At 44.4% G+C, this 23,144-nt stretch overlaps 1 long non-coding RNA gene across 3 annotated transcripts in view; it reads left to right on the forward strand.

The window, feature by feature from the left end:
• The window catches only part of LOC128098799 (uncharacterized), an 82,973-nt gene that overhangs the window by 8,952 nt on the left and 50,877 nt on the right, over positions 1 to 23,144 (forward strand). For all 3 annotated transcript variants that reach the window (XR_008214334.1, XR_008214335.1, XR_008214336.1), the window contains exon 2: positions 18,385 to 18,557. This is a non-coding gene — a long non-coding RNA (uncharacterized LOC128098799). The remainder of the gene's footprint in view (positions 1 to 18,384; positions 18,558 to 23,144) is intronic.

The following is a 23,144-nucleotide window of genomic DNA, read 5'->3' on the forward strand; positions in this document are numbered from 1 at the left end:
GCCCAAGAACCCGATTTTGAATCACAGTGCCTACATTGAATAGTTCACAACCACAACCACCTATAACTCTACCACCAGGGTATCTGGCACCCTTTTCTAGTCTCTAAGAGCACCTGTACACACGTGGTATACACACACACACACACACACACACACACACACACACACACACACACCCCTTAGTGAAAATGAAATAAAAAAAAGAAAAAAGCTTTAGAAACTAATAGAACTAACTTTAACAATATCGAAAGGTCTGTGACATCCTAACATTATTATGATTGGTGATTAGCAAACTTTCTCTACAAAGGATGAGATGGGAAATAGTTTAGGCTTCTCTGTCTCTGTTCCAAATTCTTAATGCTGCCATTGCAGTGAGAAGCAGACATCACAAATACACGAACAAAGCTGAGCGTGGTGTGCACACCCGCAGTCTCAGCACTGGGCACTCCGGAAGTGAGTAAAGCAGGAAGTCTCAAGTTCAGGGCTGGCCTGGGTTGTAGAGCAAGATGGCTGAAGACAGAAAGGGAGAGGGGAAGGGAGGAACTATTGAAAAAGCATAGCCATGTTTCAGTGGAACTATTTATGGATAACAAAATTTGGATTTCATACAATCCTCCCATGTCATGAGGTTTTCATTCCTCTTTTAATATTTTTTCCAACCATTTTTTAAACTATGAAAACAATTCTCAGTTTACAGGCCACACAGCAACAGGGTGTGGGCTGCATATGGGCTGCATGGGGAGTAGTTTTGCAACCTCTGGTTTAGATAAGTGTGAACATCTTGTTATGAAAAAGCTGTTCAGCTTTGGGCTTCCCAAAACAATAATTTGCTCCATTTCTAGATCTCTTCACCTTTATTTTCACTTCTGAAATTTGTATGGACATAGATGTCTTTCTGTTGATCTGCACCTGAGTTACTCGGGAACAAAAATGTCCCCCAGGAACAGTAGTCTTTGTGTATTTCACTCTTCCTTGTAATGTACATGTCAGTGACTGTTGCAGTATTTTAGCCAGCAGTGGACCCATACGTGATAATGGCCTCATAATGTTATGATGGGGTTGAAAAATTCTTGTTGCTTTTTGCTGGAGCAGGAGGCATTATCAACACAGATAGGGTGATGCTGGTGTCAGTAAGCCTACTACATTTCTGATCATATAAAAGTATAGTAGTACAGTTGTGTAGTGCATAACACTTGACAGTTACTATAAAGGACCGTGGCATGGGCTATGTGCTTACTGAGCTATACTTTGTGTTACTTCATTATTTCAGAGTATACACCTACCAATAAATATGACTCCTGTAAGATAGTGTGCCATTTATACCAGCATCAATCTCATATATCTTTTTCTTATGCTTGATTTAATATAACTTTTCATTTATTGTGCTCTGTGAGCAATAAAGTGTTTTATATATTGTAGTTGGGGTTTTTTTTCTTTTCTTTTTTTTTACACTCTTTGGAGGGCCTGCCACCCAGCTCCCAAATGATATACAAGGAGGCCTATTCTTTCTTATAAATGCCCAGCCTTAACTTGGTTAATTTCTAGCCAGTTCTTCTTAACTTATCGATCTACCTTTTGTCTCTATTTCTGTGTATCTTTTCTTTCCCTCGTATTCCATGTCTGGCTGTGTAGCTGGATGGCTGGCCCCTGAAGTCCTTCTTCTCTTGCTCCTAGATCCCACTGCTTGATCTCTCTTCCCAGATCCCTCCTATTTATTCTCTCTGCCTGCCAGCCCTGCCTATCCTTTCTCCTGCCTTGCTATTGGCTGGTCAGCTCTTTATTAGACCAACCAGGTGTTTTGACAGGCAAAGTAACACAGTTTCACAGAGTTAAACAAATGCACCGTAAAAGAATGCAACACATCTTTGCATCATTAAACAAATGTTCCACAGCATAAATGAATGTAACATCTCAAAATAATATTCCACAACAATATGTGTTTGTGTTATATATGTGTATATATACATATATAATTGGCATATGTATATTATATTATGTCTACTTTGTGTATACATACACACATATATACACATATACATATATATATACATATATATATATATATATGTATCATGTAACCCAAGTGAATAGTAATCTAGATAATGTAGACTTTTGTGGGTGCTCTCTGTTTACCAAATAACAAAACCACTCAAGGACATTTCTTGGATCATGTCTCCATCATTAAATGTCTTTTGACTGTTTTATATGATAAGGAATTCTTCCTCATTGACTTTATAAATACATAAAACCAAGATAAAACAGCAACTCTAATCAGTCTTGTGTGTGTGTTAGTTACTTTTCTATTACTGTGATGAGATATCATGACCAAGGCAACTTATAGAAGAAATAGCTTATTGGGGCTTACAATTTCAGACAGTCCATGACCATCATGTCTGGGAGCATGGCAGCAGGGAGGTAAGCCTGGCACTAGAGAAGTAGCAGAAGGCAGAGAGAGAACACACTGGGAATGACCCAAGGTTTTTGAAACCTCAAGGTCTGGCCCCCCTCCAGTGACACACCTCCTTCAACAAGGCCACAACCCCTGATCCTTCTCAAACAGTTCTACCAACTGAGAACCAAGCAATCAAATACATGAGCCTATGGGGGCCATTCTCATCTAATCCACCACAGTGTGCTTGTGAGTGTGTGCAGGTGTGTGAGAGTGTTACACATGCATATTCAGGTATATGCATATGATTGCACGTGCTTGTAGAGGCCAGAGGTCAATCTCAGGGACTGATCTTCAGGAGCTGTCCAACTTGGGTATTTTTGTTGTTGTTGTTGTTGCATTTCCAGCTTGTTTTCTTTCTTGTTTTTGTTTTTGTTTTGAGACCAGGTCTCTCACTGGTACCTGGGCTCACCAACCAGCTCTACAGATCTATCTATCTTCCCTTCCCAGTGGTGGGGTAACAAATTTGTGCCACTACACGCAGATTTTTATATGGGTGTTAGGAATCATACTTAGGTCCTCGTGCTTGTATGCCAAGCATTCTACCAGCTAAGCCATGTCTCCAACTCCCACTAATCGTATTGTATGGCCATTGAGGTTTGGTTTGGTTTTTTTGAGGCAGGGTCTCACTGTGTAACTTTGGCTAGCCTGAAATTCACTATGTAGACCAGGCTGGCCTAGAACTCACAGAGATCTATCTGTCTCTGTCTCCTAAGTATTGAGATTAGAGGCATGCACCACCATACCTGGCCCACTAATCATATATATGTTTTTTGTTTGTTTGTTTGTTTGTTTTTTTACCGTATTAGTTCATTAGATTGGACATCTGCTTTTACGTAGTGCTGTGCTGGGTATCTGGAGATAAAAGAGGCTAGAATGTTGATAGGTAGGTAAGCAACTACTTAGAAAACCTAGTGGCTGGGAAAAAAAAAAAATCAGTGAGAATTGCCTGGGTTTGTTACTGTTAAATGCATCAAGTGTGTCTTGAGGAGCAGCTGAAGGCAGCCAGGGGAGGGGGAAGGTTGAGGTTTGAGCTCTTTTGCATTCCAGCTGTGTGACCTTGGGCTGATTATATAAGCCATCTGAATTTCAGTTTCCTCATTTCAGACTGGGGATAATAATAACTACCTACGAAGGAGGCTGGGATTAAATAAGTTAGTATATATAAACCTGCTACTCCCTGGGATCCAGTGAGTAATTGGTAAACCGTAGCCGTTGTTGCCGGAGAGCAACATACGGGTATACAGCGTATTCACAAGAAGCGCGAACAGGCAGGACAGAGTCACCTAGAAGCTACAGAGTCACAGACATGTCTAGAAACCCACAGACCCGATAAGGAACATTTGGGTGAAAATAAAAGCAGAAGTGATAGTGTCACAGAAGCATACAGTAAGGCAGCTGGCCAGCTGTCGTCCTTGGCAACCAGCTGCTGGGCTGCCTGTGAAGCTCCCCCTACCTACAGGCCTAGCTCCCCAGCGTCCCCGCTCCAGCGCTCAAATGTCAATTGTAACTGGGTAAAAAGCACAAGATGCTTCCTTCCAGCTGGGGCCTCTGAAGCCCAGACACCTCAGTGTTCCTCCTATTATGCCCCTCTAATTCTGGACTTCCGCCCTCAGCTCTGTCCCTTCTTCCTCTGGTCCCTGGGTGTTGAATGCCAGTCTTCCCCTGAGCACTAGCCTGTTTCACCATGGCTTAGATGCCTTGTTGATCTCTGCTCTGACCAGCCGCCCTCCACAGGCATCTGTATTCTGCTGCTCACACCCTGCTGTGTCCCACCCTCCCAACCCCACCCCCGACCCATTCCAGGTGTCGCGTGCTCAAGGGGCCAACCAGCTAGAATAAGGCTGGTCTACTTGGTAATGACAGCTTCCTTAGTTTTACCTTGGTGTGGGACACCAGGCTTTTCACAGCCTGGCTTTCTTATTCTAGGCCTCTGTATTTACAACCCATGCCATCTGGAGTACCCCCACCCCAGGGTCGGGGGTTCCTGTCTTCTCTCCCATGGATATGTATTATCAACAGTTTCTAGCATGTTTTGCGAGCCTTTGGTGGCAACATCAATAATGTTTTCCCAATACAGATGACCAAATTAGTGGCATAGGGGCATAACATAGGGGTAATAGCGAACTTCAATTTATTTAGAATCAACTGACAATATCATTCTGCTGAAAAGCAAGCATTAAATAAGGTTGGCATAACCTGGATTTAAACTAATTCCTTATTGAAGAGGTGCTCTTCTATGCTTAATTCTAACCAGCCAAGAAGAATGTGCTGGTAAAACAGAAGTGACGAACAGTTACTGCTGTACTCTTGAAATGGAGATAGCCAGAGAAGGCAGCTCTGCACTCACCAGCTGACCTGGTCAAGATTAAGAGAGCATGCGCCGCATGCCGGGAACCTTTGGCTGGCCAGGAACTAAGAAAGTTCTAGAGGGAGTAAAATGTCTGAAGAAGTACCTTTCCATACAATTAATGATTTCAGGTTAATGAAAAGGGAATTGTTAAAAGAAAAAACAAACAAACAAACAAAAACAGTGTCGTTGCTTGTTCAAGTAGTGGTCTGATCAGTTCCTGGTTTTAACGGGTTTATGCCAAAGGCAGGAGAGAGGGCATGCGACATGTTTGCTTAATTTGAAGCCGCAACAAGTTTGCTTTATTTGAAACAAGCCTGCATCCTAAGACCTCAGGTGGGAGTGAGGGATTTAGCTCAATTGGTAGAGTGCTTGCCTAGCCCACTTGAAACCTTGGGTTCACACTGAATCTGGTGATGCATGTCTGTTACCTCAGCACTCTGGGGGTGCAGATAGGGAGGATCAGAAGTTCAAACAAGTTTGAGGCCAGACTGAGATACATGTGACCCTGTCTCAAAAAAAAATTTTTTTAACCCTCAAAGAACCCCAATCCCCTCAGTAGATGCCTGAAACCATGGAGATTAAGAAACCCTGTGTACACTGTGGCTATTTCCTATGCATACTTGTGATAAAATTTAACTTATAAATTAGGGACAGTAGCTGAGATAGCAACGTATTAGACAAGATATTTTTTAAACATGTACATTGTCTATTTTAGGAATGTTCTAGTTGACATTTGGGGATAACAGTTGGAAGCATAACTGAGACCACAGGGAAAAAAATTAGATGAATGGAACCACTGTATAAATGGGCCATCTCCAAACGTAGGGTTCAGACCTGTGAGAACAATAATGTACAAGCTAAGGTCCACAGGCAGCTGGAGTCTGGGGAAAGGATTGAAGACAATGAATGGGGTTTTTGTCTGTATGGCGGAACAGACCCAGTGTCTTATGCATGCTAGCGAGTGTCCTGACCCTGAGCTGCATGCATCCTCAGCCCCTTTGTCTTGTTTACGTTCACAGTAAAGAATGATGGCGAAGGAGTAATGCTGCTGAATGGGGCAGACTAACGTCGATGAATGAAAACTGGTTCATTCAACTAGCTTCTTCTGGATCCTAAAGTGTAGTTCCTTCCCCTGATTCGTTCTCATTCATATTCCCATTCCCCACCTCTTCCTTCTATCCAGGGTCTTGTGCTATGGAGCTGAGGCTGACCTGGAACACATGATTCTACCTCAGCACCCCCATTTGTTGGGATTGCAGGGGTGAACCCTGTAGCTAGCTGTTTTGCTACATGTTGGATTGTCAGGTTTTTGTGTTGGACTTTTGAGACAGGATCACACTGCATAGCCCAAGCCAGCCTCAGACTCAAAGCAACCTTTCCACCAGGCTTGGCATTCACTGTTGGTCATTAGACTCAGACCCTTATTCATGGTAATCATGTTCTCTGACACTGACCTATATATACCCCAGGCCACTTTAAAAATATGTCTTTGTGTGTGATCATGTGTATGTGGGCACATGTGTACAGATGCGTGTGTGTTTGTATGGAGGATTACTTTTTGAAACCAGGTTTCTTCGTCACCTAGGGCTCAGCTCTTGGGCGAGGCTGACTGGCCAGTGAGTACAGGGACCTAACTGTCTCTGCCTCCCCAGTTCCGGGATTACAAGCACATGGTACCGTGTCTGGCTTTTTAAGACATAGATTCTGGGGATCAAACATAGCTCTTCATGCTAGTGTGGCAAGCGCTGTACCAAGTGGACCATCTCCCAACCCCCTGTGTTCCTAAATGCTGATTAATACTTTCACTAGGTATGCTCAGTGTGAAAGTAGTTTCAAAGGAGGCTCAATGTCATGAATTGCCTTGCACCCTACTGCAAACTGGCTGTAGAAAGCAGAGGTTTGAAGTCTTGTCATCTAGGTCTGTCATGACCAATAGCTCCTGGCAGATAAGGGGCCCACTTTGTATCCTGAAAGTGGTAGCTCTACCAGTGGCCACCAGAATGTTGGAAAGAATCAGGAGTTTGGAGGCCACATTGAGAAGTAAATTGTCCTGTGAAGGATGAAGAGGCAGTCAAATGGGAACTACTGAGGAATTTTTAAAAAGGAGCAAATAGTACAGACATGACTGAAACCAGAAAGCAGACTCTGGTCCAACATTCCCAAGACCCCCATGTTTTTAAAAAAAAAAAAATCCCCAAGACAATGAAAAGAGACCATTGCAAGCCATGTCACCTTATGTGTGTGCCACAGAGCAAGAGTGAATGGAGATGGGATGTGTGTTGGAAAGGTCAGGCATGGTGTATGAAGGGGCATTATCTCAGATGGGGTCAGATGATAGTGGCTTACCCTCAGTGGGACACTTTAAACTATGCCTAGCACATCGGAGTATGTGTCACTGTGCCCTTCCTCTGAACAGAATCAACTGGGTGACTGACTTAGAGCCAGCTGTTCCAGGGTCCAAGTTACTCAGCTTTGACTGGTTCCATGGAAGGCTCCTCTGGAAAAGTCGGTAGAGGTTTGGAAACACAGAACAGGAAAAGACATTTCGGAGTGGTCAGGTGAAATCCTGGTCAGTACATGCCTATATAAGACCAAGAATGGTCTAAACAGAGAAGAAGGCAGGCAGGAGCCAGAGAGAACTGATTGGAACCATTTGCTGTCAAGCCCATCTTTGGAACCTAGGCTAGGAGAGGAATATGGACGACATTTTGACCTTGAGCAGAGAAGAAATTGTTTGAGCTACGAATCACCAGAGCTTTAGAAACCATCATGTACCCAAGCGATTTATAGGCAACATGGCCTTCCAGGGAGAGGACCACGTCTTTAGCGCTAGTGTTTGCAGTGTTAGTGGCAGTGAAACACGAATCTCTGAGGGGCAGGACACTTCAGTTTCTATTGCAAGAGATCCGGATATACAGATGCATACAGCCTTAGTCATCCTCTTACGTGTGCCCCACCCCCACCCTTCCTTGTAGCCCCTGCAGAGCTCTGACTCCTCTTTCTTGCCCAGAGGGCAAATCATGTGGCCCAGACTAAGTCAATCAGTGAAAGGTATCCCTTAGTAGCTGATTCGGGCATGGACCTGCGACCGAAGTTTCTCCCACCGAAGAGACGGTCAGGACTTTTGCTGAGAATGCTGAACTGAGATGCTGTCCTGGAATTGAAAACAGAAGTGTGAAACTCTGAGAGTTTGGGGACACTGTGGTGGGACCACGAGGGAGAGAGTGTTCAGAAAGGAACCGTCACCTGGGTCTAAAATGAAGAAATGACAAGGGAGCTGTGGGGTCCTGCTGACGCCTTCCCTGGCAGAGTGTGTGGTTTACATGTGTAAGGCATTGGGGTCAACCCACAGTGCTCGTCATCCAACCAGTCAGTTAGTGGTAAGAGCCTTTGTGCCTCCTAACACATCAGCAAGAACTTCAAAGTGATATAAGGATGTAAGCACATGGATAAAGTCCCAGAGAAATAACTGTACTTATTCTCGATTGTGAGTATAAACCAGTACTCTAGGGAGCAATTGAGCATTGTGTGTTTAAAACCTTAGCATATACAGGAAGGCATGGTGGCCCAGGCCTGTAATTCAAGCATCTGAGAGGCTGAGACCAGAAGATCACAAGTTCAAGGCCAGCCCGAGTTCTACAGTTAGACCCTACCTGGATGGAAAAAAAGGAGGAAGACCCAACACCAACAACAATGAAAACCCTCTTTAAAACATATGAACCATTTACTACATAACATAGGATTTTCATTTCTCAAGACTTTCTCCAAAGAAAATAATCAGACATGCCCACAAAATTGAATGTGGAATATGTTATTTGGAGATAACCTAAGAGTCTAAGAGGAACCATTTGATTGTAATGCACTCCTATGAATATAGGCACATGATGAAAGCAGGTTTCAGAAGGTGTCACGACATCACAGAATGTTATCTGGTTACATGTATGTACGTATGTACGTATGTATGTATGTATGTATGTATGTATGTATGTATGTATGTATTTCTCTTGAGACACGGTTTCTCTATGTAGCTCTGGCTGTCCTGGAACTCACTCTGTAGACCAGGCTGGCTTCGAACTCACAGAGATCTACCTGCTTCTGTCTCCCGAGTGCTGGGTAAAAGTGTGTCCCATCAGCCTAGCCTGACTTGGTTATGTATTTTTAAATGTGTTTTCTCAGGGGTTGGGGGAGGGGGACAGACTGGAGAGTTATGCAGTAAAATGTATTTAGTGACAGTGCCTTGGTAGTAAGAGTGAGTTCATTTTCTTTATGATTTCTGTACATTCTAAACTGACTTAGTATTTTAAATCTACATGCAAGCTCCTATAATCAGAGAAAGAAAAAGATTTACCAAAAAGAAACTTACTATGAAATGGGAGCCCATGATGAATGAATTTAAATGAGATTTCAGTTTCAATGAGATTTAAATTTAAATGAAATCCAAAGCTTCTGATCCATATAGGCTACAAAAAGAATTTCCAGCTATGGTGTGTTATGAGGAGTTTTGCCGAGGGAAGTACCACATCCTGGGATTATGCAACTTGGCTAAAAAAAATTTTTTTTTCTGTTTTTTTGTTGTTTTGTTTTGTTTTCATTTTGTTTTTAGTCAGGGTCATGCTATACAGCCCAGGCTGACCTCAAACTTAAGATACTTCTGTCTCCCGCTTCTCAAGGGCTGAGTTTACATACTTGTCCCATTGGGTCCTGCCAACTTTGCCAATGATTTAAAAAAGAAAAGTGAATTCCAGAACCTCCGGACTGATAAACTAACCACTTAGGAAAAGAAAGTTAGTATCTACATGAACCAGCGGGGGTTTCATTGAAGTTAAGTACTTGTAAAGTACTGTGATTTCCTCATCCCCACATGCTTTAAACCTCAAAACCCTCATTCCAGACCTCCAAGGTAGGTAGTACAATATCCCCTTTAGGCAGAAGCCGGAGGCCTTAGATGTCAAGTGCTGGGCGCGTGGTCTTCTCCTCCCTTCCAGTAGCTGAGGCTACTTAGGTGGGGATGATAGAGGCATGTTTATCATACCTGGCATTGTAGAGAGATTCCTGTGGGATTCTGATGGATGATAGAAAACATTAAGGGACAGTATTATATCATAGCATTAGATGAAGGGATTACACACAAAAATTATAGGTTAATAAAACCTAGTTTACTGAGAGGTTTCAAATTGGTTTCAGTAACAATTGCACTTACTGTGTGCAGAGTTCTATGCTGAAATGCTTTCTATCCGTTCTCATCCCCAGCACGGGAGAAGCAAGTGTTATCCCCATTTTACAGGTGATAAACCAAAGCTCAAGAGTGACATGTGTCCATGCTCCTGACCGTGTATTAGTAAGCATGGGGGTTAAGGCTGAGTCACAGAAAATCGGAGCTCGGCACCCATAATTGATACTTATATCAATATATCTTCATTTGGTCCTTGGCTCCAGTAATGGCTCAATTCATTTCTTTTACTAAAAGAAAGGTTTATTTATCTGTGTAACAGCTCAAAATGACACATGAGATTGGAAGAGAAGGCCAGCAAGAAACCCAGTCTACTGAGCCCTTACACACAGAACGGCCCTCCTCTGGTTAGCACCTCAGAACTGCTCTATCTATAGACAGGGTAGGAATATCTCCCCCACCCCCACTCCTCCTGCCCCGCCCCACCCTGCTCTCACGTGAGTCAGGATCCCAAAAACAAAGCCAGAATTCAAATGTAGATCTGCCTGGCTTTCAAATTCTTGCTACTTTTGCTACTAGCTAAATAAACCAATGTGTAAATACAGTATTTAGGGGGTGGGGAGTAAATGTTGCAATTGGCTTTAGAATATTAAATGTATAAAATGTAAGGTTTGGGTTGTTTTTCAACATTTAAAGTACAGGTAGATCTATTGCTGGATCTGATGGAGCATGCGGAGGCAGGAAGACTGCAATGGAGGCTAACAGGGCGCCATAGTGAGTTGCAGGCCAGCCTGGGCGAGAGGGTGAGATTTGGGCTGAAAGATAACCAAACCTCAAGATCTGAATTGCTTATGAAGCACCTCACGCCAGCAGTGGCTGTCAGAACAGCCCTGTGATTTTTAGTTAGTGTGACAGGAGGAACTATGTCCTGGATGGCGGAGATGCCTGCTTAGGTCTGGACACTGCTTATACCAGCTGGGGACAGTTGCGCTTGAGTGCCAAGCTTTCCAAACCACTTTGACATGTAAGGCTGCGGATATCTAGAGGAAGCAAGTCGGCTGGCAGACATATAGGTTAAACTGGATTATTTCATAAATGTGAAGTGGGAAAACCGGAGGGCCAGTTGAAAACCTTCAGCTAGCAGGGACGGTGCTATATGGAGAAAATTTTTATGTTGCACAAGGGTCGAGAGGAGAGACAGCTGCGGCTGGAAGGAGGCAGGTGTGGGAGGGCAAGTGCAAAGCCAAAATACTATTGCACCTTGCATATTGTTTGGGAGACGTAAGTGCTGAGCCGGATACTGTAAACGTAGCAGGCACTCAAGAAATATATACACTGCGCTGAACTGGACTTGCTGGCATGCAAAAACTCAAGGTTGTCTTGTGGCCAGAGGCTAGACAGCTACCTGGTATTCTCAGGTGGGTGTCTTTCCACCTCGCCCAGCTCCTGGTTCTCAAGCTTCTGACACCTGCAGATTCTGGGATTTCAGGCATGCGCCACAGTGACACCTCGTTTTATGCATGCTAGGCAAGCAGTCTTCCAACTGAGCTGAATCTCCAGCCCCTCGTCCCGTGTTCTAATTACAAAGCCTATTGTAGTCCTCATCCTATCCAAGGGAGGACTGTTGGTCATTTTTTTTTTCATGAAAGGTCACTTATGTCTCTATTGTAAACCCCACTTGTCCTTTTCCATGCATCTCTCCAGGAGCTCCTGTCCCGATTCCTCTTGTGGCTCTTTTTTAACCACTATCTGCATCCTCTTCTTCGGGGTTCTGACTCACTCACTGTACGCCATCCTCAGGCTGTCTCGGGGATTATGGTGACTTATCTGAACCCTTACATTCATGCCATACTCTCTCTGTCTTTGTCTGCAGACTTGCTCATTCACGCGGGGCATCCTGCAGTCCTCCAAGCTTGATATGCCGCTAATGGTCTCCTCTGCAGTCGCTCCCTTCCCGAGTTTAACTTCTGTTAATGTTGCTGACTGCCACCATGGCCTCCTCCACTCTCAGACCGCTTCTGAGTCTCCTTTGATCTGGCACTCCCCTGCCGCTGTGGTGATTCAGACCTTGGTTCCCTTTTGAGACTCTTCCAGTGGCCTCCAGTTGGCGTTCCTGGTCCTGTTTTCTCCTTACTCCAGCTCACCCTTTACCACCCCACACACTGTTACATTTTTCAGTATGAGTGACCACTGCTCTTCTCTCTGCAGGAACTCTTGATGATTGCTTACTGTCCTCAGTGTAAACTGAAGCTTCTTAGCTGCGAATCAGACTTCTTCCCATTATAGGGACCGCCTACCTCACTCCCCCCACTAGCCCCCACCAGGCTTCATTCTCTTCAGTAAACACCGTTCTCTTATTCATACCCCTTTATACTTTTCCTCATCTTGTTCCCCTGACCAAAAAAAAAAAAAAAAAACCAAACAAACAAAAATAAACAAGCCTGTTTTGGACAACTCAACTACTCCTTCGATGTCCCACCCAAGCTTTGGCTCACCAGGAGAAAAAGCCTTCTTTGACTTCTCAGCAGTGAGTTCAGGAGATGTTATGTTGTAAGCTATTATGGCAGCTATTCGGTTTTTTAATTATATATATGGGATCAGACCCATGGCTTGATACTAGGAAAGAGCTCTACCACCTAGGCAATGTCTCCAACCCCTGATATATGGTATTTAAAGCAATAATACCAGGTACGGTGGCTCATGGATATGATTTCGGGAGGCTGATAGAGGAGAATTGCCGTCAGTCTAAGGCCAGCCAGGGCTACATAGTGAGTTACAGGCTGGCTTTGACTGCAGAGTGACACCTTTCCTCAAAAAGGGAAACAAAGATGTGTTGTGGGGGGGGTGGGGGAGAAGAAGGAGAAAGAAGCTTATCAGAGTGAGACCTTGTTTCAAGAGAGAGAGAGAGAGATCCAAGGAAGGAAGGAACCAGAGTGAGGTCTTGTCTCAAAAAGAGAGAAAACAGAAAGAGAGGAAGGAAGGAAAGAGAGAAGCCAACAAGCAGTGGGCCTGGTGACAGTTGTGTGGGGACAAAGCCAAAGTGACTTCCGACCCAGAGATCGGAAGGGCCCAGTAAGGGCCGGAAAGGGCACAACCAGCCAGGCAGGACGGAGGACAGGGCTGTGTGGAAGGCAGGCAGCTGTAGAGGGTCTTCCCATAAGAGGAAGTGACCACAGGTCCCATGATCTTCCCTCTTCCAAGAGGCTGCCGGGAAGGTGAGATGACCAAGAATTGGTCTTGGTCTTGATGTCATAGAAGTCATTCGACCTTCACAGCCGAGATACTCTGTAGTCTTCACGTCATGGTTTTAGTGGTGTGATGGGGTGAAGAGTGCATTCAGTTAGCTTTAAGAGGGAAAATAGACGCTTGTTAAAAATGAGTGGCAGTTCGACAAAGGAAAAAGCTGTTTTGTAAATTGGTCAGGAGCTGACAGGTCAGTGAGGTCCTCTGAGACAAGGATGGGGCTGAACATGTAAACCTTTCCTTGAATGATAATGGAGTCCGGAGTTGGAGTTCAGAGCTTTAGTCCCTGAAGCCTCTCCATGACTTCTTCCCTGAGTATACATACCATTTTCTTCCCTGGCCGGTTCACTCGGGCCTTCTCACGTGGGGGCTGCTGGGGAAGAGCCATCGCAGCAGAGATATGGGGTAGGGTTTTCAGAAACCATTGCTAACACTTCTTGCTAGTATGTGGGGTTGCTGATAAGGCCTACCAGACTGGCCCTCATCCTTTTCAGGACAGGGCAGCACTAAGCCTGAGTACTCCAGAAGAGGTGGGCAGGAAAGCCTGTCCTGTCCAACTGAGTGTATTTGAACATGTTGTACTTTGAAGTATTGCAGTATAAAAGTATTAATTTAATAATGGAGATGGGTTAAGCAACCACCTAGGTTTGATGAATGGCGAGACCGGGCTTAACTGTAACTCCCTAGACTTTAGCTGTTATGGAATTGGGAAACTGCAGACCTCGAGGAGACCGGATTGGGGCTGATTTTCTGCCATTCTTTTGTGATATCTCATATGGAGTCTAAGTTCCCAGACGGACTATGGGTACAGATATAGAATATACAGAATACGTTTTCTACGGAGATGACGATGAATTAGACATTTCCCTTTATAGAGTTATTTATGGGTTTGTCTAGTGCCTGGCTCAGATGTTCCTGATACACGATCTCTATAGTTCTCCAGCTGCATACAGTTCTCTGTCTTACTTGTCTGTGTCTTTGCACATCATGTTCCCTGTACCAGGAACAACCACAGCCTCTTCCTGGAATGATCAGCTCTGGGAGGAGGCCATCTTCACCCACTCTGCCACCCAGATCCCCACTCTGTGCTCCCGAAACCACAGCTCCAGTTCCACCCCCACTGCAGTACGCAGCGTTTGTGGAATCTTCCCACACTCTCCCTGGCGCATAACGTTTCTTGAGGTCTATGATCTTTTACCTGGTTTTATCCTTTGCGTTTAGAATAGCGTTTGTGTGCTCTGAGGAACCAAGTTTGTTCAGAAGTGTGACTGAATAAGTGAGTAAATGAAGGTTTACATGGAAGGTTGGGAAATTGGTACCTCCCAATGGAGACCAATACGATTTAGGTCACATAGGTGGGGTGACGCATGCCTGTAATCTCAGCACTAGGAGTTCAAGAGGATGCTTTGCTCCATAGTAAGTTTAAGGCTAGCCTGTTCTACTTCAGAGCCAGTCTGGAAAAAAAAAAAAAAAAAAAAAGAAAATCGATAATTTTATGTCTCTGCAGAATTTCAATAATACAATGGTACTTCCAAAATTCAGTTAAGATGGCATGACCATTGGCATATAACAGTGTGTGTGTGTGTGTGTGTGTGTGTGTGTGTGTGTGTGTGTGTGTGTCACAGATTACACACTGTGGAGTAAGGTGAAGTCTGGGCTCCTGAAGAGCAGAGCTGGGTGGTGGAGAAACTGATTCATTTAGATCTAGATTTGTACAAAAGATTTGATCTGAGGAATTGGAAGTATTTTGCTCCACGTTATTTAACCATGGTATTTTTTTCACTTTGAAATTTAAGAATGAAGTAAGCATCTCTAAACATGTTGATTTAAGGCAACAAAAACATGAAGAACAAACCAGCCTGGACCCCTTCAAAGTGAAATTCCACTGAACCAGCCCTGCCTGTCACTCCAACCCCCCTGGATTTCTTTTATGCCCAATCTGTAAAATGCTAATGGCCCTTTTTATTGTTTACATTCTAAAAGCATTGTCAGGGTGCTTTAGAGAGTCTAGATGGTTATGGTGTCTTCTTGGAAGATAAGCATTATACATGAATGAGGTATTATTATTTAGTTTCGCCTTTTCAGGCCTATTAAATGAGAATTAGATGAAAACCCTGCTTTAAGCAACAGCCAGCAGGTAAATGATTATTGACCTGAGTACAATGAGATTAAGAAGAAATCTCCAGCTGTAACTGTAAGTCAGCCTGTCTGTGACCCGGTGGATTGCTGTGTGCTGTTCACCACTGTCCTCTGCACTCTGGTCAGGAGCTGAAGTCAGATAAGCCTTTGGGTTCAGGCCTGGAATGCGTTTCAGAGAACCCAGGACGACCTGGAAGGATTATGCTTTGGAAATAACGTTCCCACTAGTGAAGTCACACAGCTAGTTTTCTTGTGGACTTGGGGCCTAAATGAACCATCAAGCCTCTGTTTCCCCTTCAGGCACTTGGGAGAGGCTAGCTGATTCGTGTGGTAGTCTCTGGCCAGTCAGCATTGATTGGTGCCTGTGTGCATGGCTGCGCAGCTCCGGGCCACAGCTTTCCTGTGTTCTTGGAATTCAGGATCGTGGTAGCCGGAGAAGGAGTTATGGAAATCCTGCTTGTGGGGTGTAACTGTAAATTTTGCTTCTTATTATTGAAGGTAGGCTGGTGAGTAAAGGCACCAGCCATGCACACCTACTGGCCTGAGTTTAGTTCCTGGGACCCACACTAAGATGGAATTAGAAAACTGACCTCATATCATGAAAGTCTGAGAACACAAAAGGACCAGGGAAGATGCAGAGTAACTGGGCTGAGGGTGAAGAGCACATCTGTGCAGCACAGGTGTGTCTGCCTTGGTGTGTGTGTGTGTGTGTGTGTGTGTGTGTGTGTGTGTGTGTGTGTGTGTGTATGTGTGGGGGGGCGCATATCTATGCTTCTCTGGTCCCTCCTCTTGCAACGCTTCCTGCCCCTTCCCCTTGCCAAACCCTTTCTTGGGCCTGTCCCCTAGGACTTGGCTCACCTTCACTCCCCAGGACCAACCTTCAGTCGTGCTTGCCGTTGTGGTCATCTGTTTTCCAGCTGACCCATTTATTTTGGCTTCTGGATTTTGCGTTCAGAGAGGCTCCCTGCTTGCATAGCTGCTTGGCCAGCTGTGGGGCCAGCTGCCTGTTCCAGATTCCAAGGTGACCAAACTCCTCCCCTCCCTCTTGACTGCTTCCACGATGTTAGCCGTGACAATAGGGGAGAGGAAGTGAGCGTGAGGAGCAGATCTGTCCCAGCTGAGGTCATTCCTGTGACGGGCTGTCCAAGAACTCAGATGTGCCTTCATCCATCACAGTGGGCCTTGGTCCAGGAAGCCGGCGTGGACCTTTGAGACCTAGAAGGAGGCTATACAAGGAAGATTTGGTTTACTTTACACCTTTAGCCACATCCAGCATTAGTTGGTAGACTACTCTGACATGCCAGCTTTGTCTCCCCAAAGTCCTGCTGTGAGTCACTGTGCTAAGGTCCAGGAGGTAGAGATCCCTTTGAAATATTCTCCATCTCATGAAGGTAGCCTTCATGAGGGCCCCATCCCCCACTTTGGGGGAGGAAGTCTAAGGATATGGTATGTCTTCTTCCCCCTCCAAAGCAAATTTTCGAAATGGTTGGCTGTGTGTGTTGGTTCCGTTCACATCTCAGTTCACACGGAGCTGATTTTCGACAAACCGATCCTGAATTCCTGGTGCATCTGTGGGATCCTTGGTCTTTCATTTTTGATCTTTAAACAGTGTTTGCCTTTGTTGACCCAGCCTACTTGCTGAAATGTGTGTTACCCTCGACATCCCTCACCCTGATTCTGTGGATGTGCCTTCTTCCTGTTTTGGGGGGGAATCCTTTCTCTGCTCAGGCTTTCAGCTTTGGTATTCCTCGGGGGTCTTGACTGGACCTTTTTCTTTTTCCCAACACATCCTTCCAGACTGTCTCATTCACCCTCGTGAATCCACTTGTTCTGTGTTGTATTAGTTTTCTTCTCTGTTGCTGTGACAAAACACTGACAAAGAGCAACTTGGGGAGGGAAGGGTTTATTTCAGTTTATAAACCACATGCTTCCTCTGGCTGGCTCAGTTGCCTTTTGTGTGTAGTCCAGGCCCACCTGACTAGGGAAGGTGCCGCCCACAGTGGACTGGACCCTGCTACAGCAATTAGCACCAAGAAACTCACCTAAAGACATACCCAAGGGCCAATCTGAGGAAGGCAATTCCTCAGCTGAAGTTTCCTGTTCTGAAGTATGTCTAGGTTTGTGTCAAGTTGACAAATTTTAACCAGCAAAATTGTGTTGATGATTTCTAAACCTGTTTCATCCAGTTTCTAGATCTAGCCGCCTACCTTTGCTCTGTGAATATCCCTAGGCATCATAAACATGGCCAAGGCATGTGTCTCTGCCTCCCCTGCAACGTCTCTATCTTGTCTTCCATATTTTTGTTGTCTTAATGAATGACATCATAGTTCACCCTGTCTATATCCCAGTCTTAACAGCTGCCTCTACGAAATGCCAGCATATAATCCACCACACTCTTCAGTAGATTCCATGTTCCCTGGAATATGCGTTGTCAGCTTCTGTGGCACATGGGCCTTTGTGCTTTGCCAAGCTCGCCCCGGCGGATCTGGCTAATGCGCTCTGTCTTAGCTGTATTGACTATATCTATATCTATATCTATATCTATATCTATATCTATATCTATATCTATATCTATATCTATATCTATATGACTCCTCATAGAGAAAGGGGATTTTGAGGAATCAGAAAGACTTGCCGCCCACGGTGGAGCACCTTTGGGCCAAATGTTTGCTAAGAATTTGGAACAGAAGCCAGATGCCACAGAGAGCTGTGCATTAGACCTCTGGCTTCCACACACAGCCCTCTCCTCCATCCTCAGTCCTCAGTCCTCAGAGAGCTTTCCCAGCCTCTCCCGTGTACTTGTTAAACATTTAGTGTTACTTACCTGTCTTCCTTTTTAGAAAATGCCTGTCTCACTCTAGTAACTTTCTCTCTGCTATGACCAAATCCCTGACGGAAGGGAAAAGGGGTACAGCCCATCACGGCAGGGAAGGCAAGGCAGGAGGACTGTGAGGCAACCAGTCACATTATGTCCCCAGCCACCAGAGAGAGACGAAGTCTGGTGCTCAGAGGCCTCTCCTTTTTCTTCAGTTCAGGACTCCATCCCGTGGAATGGTGCCATCTGAATTCAGAGTACATCTTCCCTGTTCAGTTAACCTCTCTGGAAACTCCATCATAAGATGCACCCAGAGGTGTGTTTCCATGGTGATTCTAAATCCAGTCAAGGTGACCGAAGATTAACCACCACACAAACCCTCGAGAAGGTATGCTTCAGGGGGGTAGAGAGTTTGTTTTGGTTAGCACTACATGCTCAATACTTGAAATGGTATATGGAAGACACTCACCCAAAATTTGCTGATTTAATTACCTTTAAAGGTTCTTTTGTTTTTAAGATGCTGAAATGTGCACAGGTCTCTGGGGGGATCTAATACAGGCCTGGTATACGTCCCTGTCCCCCTCGACATTTTTTTTATTGATGACTAAGATGATAACGTTGACGGCATGCTGAGGAAATTGACGGATGACATTCAAGTAGAGGGTTAGTAACTGAGTGGGTACAGTCAGGATCCCCTCATCCCCAGTGCTGACGGATTGCTGTAGTGAATCATCTGGCACTGTGAAGTTAATGGGTACAAATATCAAGTCCTCAAAGATCCCTGAATCCAATTAAACAGGTACAGAGTGGGCGCGAGATGACTCGCAGGCGCGCACGTCAGGAAGATTTAGAGCCTCCTGTTGATTGTAGGTAGTGAGTCAACGCCGTGTGATGTCCGTTTCGAAAAAAATCAATCTCCTGTATTAATAGCAATAGAGCATTTGAGACTGGAGCTGACGCTCTAGTGCCCACCAGGGATCAGACCACATTTGCTCTGTTTTATGAATTCTGGGCTCAGACAGAGATACTGGTAGACAGAAGCTCATCCGAGAAGAAAACAAAAGAATAATAAAGGTTCTGGTAGACAGTGTTATTCAGAAACACAGAAAGGATCCAAGGCCATGTGTGAGCACATGTGTGGGTGTAGCAAACAGCATAGGTGGCCATCTTCTGAATTCTGAGCTTTGAGAGGGTGTCCTGTGGTGGAGATTAAGTTTCTCCTGGGTAATCTCTATGTCAGATTGAGTGCCAGTAAGTAGTTACAAGCATGTGCATTTCAGCACCTTAGGGATTGATCGGGACTTAGATTTGTGAAGTCATCAAGTGGACAGCTACAGGAAGGAATGAAGTCCTTGGATCTTTCTTCTTTATTATCAGACAAAAGGAAATGAACGCAGCCACATGGATGCATCTGAAACAGCATCTCAGTCTGTTTCCCAGGAAGGAAAACAAGAGCTTTGTGGGTAGCCCTCTGATGGCAAGAGGCAGATGTGATGATCCATTACCCCCGGCAAAGGCCTTGAGAATTCTTGCTCAGTTATTTTATTGTCATTTAAATAAGTGTTTGTTGAGTATCTATCCTGGGCCAGGTGCATCCAATGTGTTGAGGAGACAGAGGTGGCCTGGAGGATAAGCTGTTAGTAGTAGGGGGGTGGGGTGGTGTAGAGATGGACAGGTAAGTAGATCTTCATGACAGTGCTGTGACATTTAACACAGGAGAAGACTGAGGCCTGAACTTGAAATAACTTTCCTAAGTTGAACAAACTTTCAAGGTGGAAAACTGGGGCTCATGCCTGTGCAATGGACATTAGCAGACACACTTGCCTGCTGCCCTGAGTTGACTTCACCAGCACACACCACACACACACACACACACACACACACACACACACACACACACACACACACTGGAGCCCATGTGACTGGGCTCTGAGTCCAAGTTCCGTTTTTATTCACATGGCCTTGTTCCTTGGCTGATGTTGCATCCAAATGGGAAGAAATGGTCACAGAGGTGCAAATGGGATTCTGTAGATCTTGTATCTATGGTGACTGGGGACCACCATGGTGAAATCTAGAACGTGCTTTAACACAGCCACCGACATGGTGTAGACCTTCTGTGTTTTAAGTGTTCCGGACTTTCAAGAGCAATAGAGTCAGCCTCTTGCCTTGTGTGAGGGGCTGCAGTCTGGGCAGCAGGAGACAAGGCCTGCAACTGCTAGAAACTAGACAGCAGCCTTTTTCCCCTGAAGCCTTTTGAGATACGATTTAAATACTTTTCTAGAAAGAAGAGGATAAAATGTGAAGGTTTGAATAAAACTAGTTGCATTGAATACCTTGTAAATTAGCAGAGGAGGAATAGAGAACCTAATTGCTTAAATTGTCTAAGCCTTCTTACAATGAAAAAGAGTTCAGCCCAATATTCTTGTGCCTCCTAATTGAGTTGGGCTGGATCTGTGGCAGATCTGACTGAGAAAGAACGGCTATTAAATGAATGAAGTAGATGACCCCTTCCTCGATAATTACCGCTTATGCTAATGCAGGCTTGACCTATGTGATCAAAGCGATTGTGACTGTAAGCTACCCATCTCCTGTAATTTTTGGAGATTTGGTAATTTTGAAATGGGCTGCAGGCTGGGGTTTCTGCGGTCGGCGGCGGAGCTGCTAAAGGTCAGTGCATTCTTTCCTTCCGGTGGGTGGGACTTGGGCCTGCTTGTCTCCAGGGCTTCGGTTCCTGTTGTCAAGTGTGGGGACCTAGTGGCTTCAGATGGTTTCTTGGCCTTTGGTGGATGTCTGTCTTCTTGGCTTCCAGTCCCTGGAAACGTTTATTCGGCTGGCGAGAGAGTTTCGTCATGCTTTATTTATTTCGGTGGTTCCTATTTCTTTGTAATACCCTTCCATTTAAGTCTGCTTTCGAGGTGTCAACTAATCTGCTTTTATGTCTGCACAAATCCTTCTGTTAGAGCTCTCATGTAACCTTATAGAAGCACTTTAGCACAGTAGGTGCTACTTCGGATGCCATTGCAGTGTTAACAGCCAAGAACAGGGGTCTGTTTGGGAAATTAGGCTTAAATGTTTCATTGCATTTAGTATTTAAATAAATTATTTTTTATTACAACGGAGCAGTGTTCTTATAAACATATTTTTTTTTCATTTTTTTCACTCAGTCAGTAAAACTTGGAAAATTATTTTCTTGCATATTCCATTCTTTAAACCTGAAGGTAAAATGCTTTAAAGAGACTGCATTCCAAGCAAATGGCTTTTCATAAAGCCAAGAGCAAATGAATAGAGTGGGCTCTCCTGGCATTTTGGGATCCATGTCTAATTAGAGCTCCCAGTATTTCAAACCTATAATTTGCTAAAGTTGAGGTTTTTAATTCCAAATGTTGAGCCCACTGGGTCGGAACAAGTGACCCTTGCTGGAAAGACGTCAAAATTCAACTGTCTTGGATTGACTTCTAGCTTGTCACGAAATCAAAAATGTTGTCTATTCCCAGACTTAAAGCTGCATGGGCTCCTTTCATTTGATTAAGATCCAGGCAGAAGGGAAGCAGTTGTCTCCTAAGTGATGGTGATACTAGGGTCTGTCTGCAGAAGGAGGCTCCACCTCAGCTGACTCCACCTCCACACCAGTCAACACTGTGTACATCTTCTGAGGGGTAGAGGAGCCCCAGGTAGGGATCAGCCATACAACAGACTTGATATATTGTCCAGCTCAAGGCTGGGTCCTAGGCACTGAGGACCATGGCAGACATTGTCAGTTGCCATTATTCATAACTTGAAACTGATCATGTCAGACTTGGAATAACTAGATTATTATGTGACCCTGAACAAGCAATTTAATCTGGGTTTTTTGTTTGTTTGTTTGTTTGTTTTTATTGTTTGTGATGCTGGACATTGAACCCAGGGCCTTGTGCATGGTAAGCAAGCATCTCATTTCTGAACTGGATCTCCAGCCCTTTAGCCTATTTTCTAATTGTGAAAAAAAGATTTGATTTGATTTTTAGTTACATGTATATATACATGGGTCTGTGCCAGTTACTGCATTTGCTCAAGTTGGCCAGAAGAGGGAGGTGGATCTCCTAGAGCTGGAATTACAAGTGGTTGTGAGCCGCCTGATGTGGGTGCTGGGAACTGAACTCTGGTCATGTGCAAGAGCAGTACATGCTCTTAATGGCTGATCATAACTTTTTCTAAAGCAATGATTTCACAAGGTTATTGTGTTTATTATTAAATGGTTGGGATTATATTGGTCCAAGTATAGATGGGAGTTATGTGAGGAATAGAATAAGCCATGGAAACTCAGACAGGCAGGTGAGCCCACACTAGCGTTATCTGCCTCTAGATACTTGTTAACCAGAAAGTTTCACTCTCAGGTGCATGGCTACATCTGCCTCTGCCTTTTTTCCTCAAGTCTACATTCAGACAATATTCTTGTGACCATCTGTCAATAGAGTTCATAACATATTTCATAATGATTTATTTAGGAGAAAAAGATGAGCAAAAAGCAGAGGGAAAATTAGATGAATAAGATGTCTCTATTTCAAAATAATTTCAAAATAGCTGTCCAGTTATCAAAGTATAAAACATTTAGAAGATATAATTGCATATATAATTATTAAATATGCTTATTTTACAAGGCTATTTGGTTTTACGTTTTTTATTGGTCTTAGAAGACTGACTGTAATGGTCTCATCAAATGACTAGCACTCGAACATTATATTGATGACCAATACACTAAAAATGTCCGTTAACTACCTCTTTCATTACCTCTCCTGTCCTTGCCCATGTTTCTGAATGTGATTCAGTTTGCTAACTCCTTGCCCTCACTGGGTATCGGATGGATAAGAGGAAAGAGATGCATTCCCCCGAGGTCTGAAGGAAGGAGTCTCCCAAGTCGTCAGAAGCCAACAAGGTAGTAAGATGCAGGAAGTTTTTGCTAAGAAACCTTCCGACATCTGCAGGCTATCTGATTGAA

This window comes from Peromyscus californicus, unplaced genomic scaffold (genome assembly GCF_007827085.1).
Source record: "Peromyscus californicus insignis strain IS unplaced genomic scaffold, ASM782708v3 Scaffold_6__1_contigs__length_162567912, whole genome shotgun sequence".
In the NCBI taxonomy this organism is placed as follows: Eukaryota; Metazoa; Chordata; class Mammalia; order Rodentia; family Cricetidae; genus Peromyscus; species Peromyscus californicus.